General features: G+C 54.8%; 1 pseudogene; it reads left to right on the top strand.

Moving 5' to 3' along the window:
• Window positions 1-220: 220 nt before the first annotated feature.
• On the top strand, window positions 221-1,867 carry LOC139047594 (uncharacterized; annotated as a pseudogene).
• The last annotated feature ends 3,384 nt before the right edge of the window (window positions 1,868-5,251 follow it).

Below are 5,251 nucleotides of genomic sequence, written 5' to 3'. Positions count from 1 at the left end.
GTGAAGGCGAGCGGCATCGACCGATACCAGCTGACCCCAGAGGTGCGCTTTCTTTGCCACATTTCGTGACTACTTCTACTGCCGCCTTGCGAAGGATTGGTAGGCTTTGGCGTGTTCCGCTGACGCTAGGCCCAACACCGTCGCACTGACAGCGGCCTGCCGTACATCTCGGCGGCTGCCGCTCGTCAGCTCCGCGATAGAGGCGCCCTCTCAAACAAAAATGATCGTGGACAATCACATGTGCGTTCAAGTTCAAGAAAAAAGTCCAAGGAATAGCACAACGACGCCGGATGGACGCTCGCGGGGGAACGCATGTCGAGGCTGCGCCAGCGGACCCCCGCCAGCGGTAAGCCCGATGGACCTGGTGGGAGTCAAACAAGCACGAGGTTGAAATTCATCAAGAACGTCAGAGCCTCGGTCATCAAAGCAGCACGCATGCCAGCCATGCCACAGGAAGAAAGCAAGATAGTTGTCAGACCTAGAGGGGGACTGGACATCGTCAAGACCAGCACCACCACCGTCGCTGCGGCCAAGCTCACGAGCGAGGAAAGCGCCGCGGACACCATCTGCCCCAACACGCAACAGAACATCATGGTCGTCAGTACACCGAACGAAGACAATGCGGCAAGGTACGCTAAAATCCAGGAAATATCTATTCAAGACAAATCCTACGAGGTCAGCGCATATCGCACGGCACCTCACGACACCTTAAAGGGCGTCATCAGAGGCATCGGAACCCGCTAGCAGTGGGCGCAAAAAGGATTGGAAGCACGACCATTGCGATCGTGGTGTTCCAGGGACCCAAGGTGCCGAACTTCGTCCGATGCGGAGTCACCCTGATACCGTGCCGCCTCTACAAGAAACAGATCGACGTTTGCCAGCAGTCCGGTCGAGTGGGACACAGCAAGGACGTGTGCCCGACCCCCACAATCAAGACGTGCCTGGCCTGCGGACTCGCAAACCCTACAGAAGACCATCGCTGTACCCCAAAATGTAAGTTGTGCGGGGACGAACACCCGACCGGATACCGAACGTGCAAGGCGAAAAACAAGACCCCCTACGTAGTGCGCAAGCGACAATGGGAGCGCCGACACGCCGAACGCCAGCTGCTGTCGGAGAGCGATTTCCCACAACTCGACAAGCTGCCAGATGCGCGAAAGTCAAGGACCCCATCGGAAAACTGCGCGCCTAAATCCAGAGACAGCAGCTGCTGCAAGAGAAGCCTCAGCAGGCAAACGTCACCATCACGTGAGCGAGTGAGCTGGGTCGACGCAGCGAAAGGAAACAATATAAGGCACGCGCAGAAAATCACCGAAGCCACGAAGAAAGAAGATATGTACAAGGTGCGGAAAGCAAATGAGATCCTAAGACAAGAAAACGCGGCGTTGCCAGCGACCTTCAACAACCTCAAGAGAGCGATTGCCGAGATCAGTCAGTGGCTGCTATGCAACAACGAGCCTCTACAGAGACCCACGCCAAGCACAAGTAAGGCCGAGGAAACGACAACGAACATCCAGGAGAAAGCCATAGAGGAACCGGCACCGAAGAAGCGAGCCGTCGAGGCCACGCGCACGCAAACAGAAAACGATCGCATCGACAGCCTCGAAGCAAAATTCGAAGCGACATTCAGCAAACTCGAGCAGCTAATCACGACAAACATCGCAGCAGTGACAGCACTGAAACAAACAATGGTGACCTACCAAGCCGAGAACACGAAAAGATTCGCATACATCGAAAGGACCCTACAGCCGATGGTAAGCCACCCGACGTTTGCGCCCTCTTCGCGCAACATCCACCCAACCAGGGAGCCCCGTACACGCCAACGCAATCATGGCCGCCAACGCAACACCAGCAGCAGCAAGTGTAACGGCGTGGCAGTGGAACTGTCGCGGCTTCGCAAGGAAGAAGGCAGTCATCCAACAGCACATCGTACATGCCGCGCTCAAGCCGGAGGTTATACTACTACAAGAAACACTATAACCAATCCTTCCCCGGCTACAGAGTGCACAAGGGACCGCCCGACGGGAGAGGCCTGTGCACCCTGGTCAGGAAGGGACTCGCGTTCATGGAACACGATCTGCAAAGCAATATCAAGATCGAGCACACACTCACCGAAATCATCCCCGGCAAGAAGAGAAAAGGAAGCATATTTCTGCTCAACATCTACAGCAACCCATCGAGAAAACAGAGATTCAAGACATTACTGCACAGAGCCAGCACTGCAGCGGGCCGCGACACGCTGATCGGGTGCGGAGACTTCAACGCGATGAACCCTGCCTGGGTCTACAACAAGTACACAGCAAAGGGCCGCGACCTGTACCAAGACGCCACGGAACTCGACTTCACCCTCATCACGGACCCGACACATCCGACGAGAATCGGTAACTCCGTGCCCCGGGACACCACTCCGGACCTCACGTTCGTCAAGAACGACATCCGGGGTGCGATCACCTGGAGGAACACGGGGTCTGACCTAGGCAGCGACCACACGATCGTGGAAATCGGCATACCGGAACACAACGACATCAGCATCAAAACACACAGATGGATAGACTGGGATGTCTTTCGAGACGCCAGAAGCCAGAAGAGCGACAGTGACGACGAGATCGAAGACATCGACTCGTGGACGGCCGAAATAACCAAGGGCGTACGCGAGGCGACCAAAGAAATTGAAACGGGCGCGGAGATCGACAAAGTAGACAGCCAGCTTGCGCATCTCATCGAAGCCAAACAGTCGATACTCAGAGAGAGAAAGAAGTTTAATGACACGAAATGCCGAGAGGTCGGCCTGAGGTATATTCCTCTAGCCAGCTACTTGGCATTGGGGGAAGGGGAAGAGGGAAAGAAAGAGGGAAGAAAGAGGTGCATGATGGGTGACGATGACGATAGAAGGAAGATATAGAACATATGGCAAGCAGTTTGGCATGCTCAAAGTCTGCAGTCCAGGCCCGTAATTTTTAAAAAGTTCAGTAATGCCTTGATGGCCTTGAAACTAGACTGAGCGTCTGGCCAAGAGCCTAAAATAACATCCTCCGACAACGGTGCGCTGTCGAGACGCGTAAGGTCCTTGACCAACCTATCACGCTCTTCCACAAACTTAGGGCAGTCCCAAAGCACATGACCTATAGTCTCAGTGAGTCGATACTCAATCACTGGAAGAAACAACGGCTTAAGCGTAGACTCAGAAAGAAGGTGGCGGAGCTGATCCGAGCGATCGAGGATCACTGCCGCGCTCTCTGCACGCAACAGTGGAACGAGATCTGTAACGCGGCAGACAGCACCTTAGCACGCAGGACGCGATGCTGCAGCTCAAATACCAAATCATTGATGATGGCGGCAGCACCCGCGACAACAAAGCAATCATGGGGCTCGACCTGCAGAGCGCCTTCGATAAGGTAAAACACTCGGCGATTCTGTCCCAAGTCTCCAAGCTCAACGTGGGCGAAAGATCCTACAACTACATCAAGGACTTCCTCACGGGCAGGACCGTCGAGCTACGAGCAGGCGACCTACAGACGCAAGAGAAGCTCGGGAGCACCGGCATACCGCAGGGATCGGTCATTTCGCCGATGCTGTTCAACCTAGTAATGATAGGAGTGGCCGAAAATCTCGGGGACATCGAAGACGTCAGGCACACCGTCTACGCGGACGATATCCCGATGTGGGTGACCGGTGGCACCATCGAGGGCGCGTTGCAAGCCGCCGTCGACGCAATAGAAGAACAGCTGGAAGGCACCGGACTGAGATGTTCGCCGAGCAAATCGGAGCTTCTTATACTCCCACCTACCAAAAACAGCAGAGGCAAGATTAGACAACCCGAAAACGAAAAAATCAGAATCGTAACCAAATCCGGCAACGTGATCGCCGTGGTCGGCAAAATGACGAGCATGTGCCAGTGCACGCCAATGACGAGCATGTGCGGTACGTGGACGCGGCTGAATACCAACGGAACGCCTTCGCAGCGGTCGTCATAGAGGCGTCAACCAGCGCCTTGAGGACGGCAGCGAGCGGGAGAAGCGCCGGAACGGAACAAGCGGAGGAGGTAGCCATCGCCCTGGCCATCGCCGACGCAGACTGCCACACGGTGCAGAGTGACTCGAGACAGACGGTACGAAACTTCGCCAAAGGACAAATCTACAGGGAGGCTTAGCGCGTACTGCGAGCGGTCAAACTACAAGAACAAAAATTACGACTCAAGTGGTTCCCGGCGCACGAGGGCGACGCGTCGGAACGCAATGAGAACCACTATGAGACGGCACACGCAGCGGCGCGAGCGCTAACCAGCCGCGCACCGGCAACAGACTGTCCGACGTGGTTCAGAGCCATGGAACGCATGACGGACTACAACGAAATCACGAAGGCCTACCGCCTGGCTCGCAGGACTCTCCCACCCCCAGACCCGAGGCTGAGTCGAGCGGAGGCGGTACTAGTGAGACAGCTCCAGACCGGATCGCTACCGAGCCCAAGACTGATGCATCGCATGTACCCCGAGACATATACGACCGATAAGTGCAGAGTCTGCCGGAGGGAGACGGCAGATTACACGCACATCTTGTGGGACTGCGTTAAAAATCCAGAAGAAGCAAAATCAAGAATGCTCCCAGCGTGGCTCGAGCCAGCCACGAAGAGCTACGACCGAGACGAACAGCTCTGGGCCGTCCAGCAGGTCCTCGAGGCGCTCGAAAGGCAGGTTCCCAGCGAGCCGGCAACGTCGAGCGGAGACCCGCGCCGAGTAACGGCGACTTCGTAGATGACGTAGGCCCTGGTCGGGGCGCGCCAGCGCCCACCTGCAGGCATAAATAAAGTTGACTCCAATCCAATCCAATCTGTAAATTTCCTTCTCATGATCAGGGTCTCCTGTGAGTAATTGACCTAGGTAGATGTATTCCTTCGCAGATTCTAGAGGATGACTGGCGATCCTGAACGCTTGTTCCCTTGCCAGGCTATTGATTATTATCTTTGTTTTCTGCATAATAATCTTAAACTCCACTCTTACACTCTCTCTGTTAAGGCCCTAAATCATTTGTTGTAAATCGTCCCCAGTGTTGCTGAACAGGACAATGTCATCTGCAAGCCGAAGGTTGCTGAGATATTCGCATTCGATCCTTACTACTAAGCCGTCCCAATTTAATAGCTTGAATACTTCTTCTAAGCACGCAGTGAATAGCATTGTAGAGATTGTGTCTCCCTGTCTGACCCCTTTCTTTATAGGTATCTTCCTACTTTTCTTGTGGAGAATTAGGGTAACTGT

The sequence above is a fragment of the Dermacentor albipictus genome, chromosome 1 (assembly GCF_038994185.2).
Source record: "Dermacentor albipictus isolate Rhodes 1998 colony chromosome 1, USDA_Dalb.pri_finalv2, whole genome shotgun sequence".
In the NCBI taxonomy this organism is placed as follows: domain Eukaryota; kingdom Metazoa; phylum Arthropoda; class Arachnida; order Ixodida; family Ixodidae; genus Dermacentor; species Dermacentor albipictus.
The sequence above is the reverse complement of the archived record's forward strand: the minus strand, read 5'-3'. Positions and strand labels throughout refer to the sequence as shown.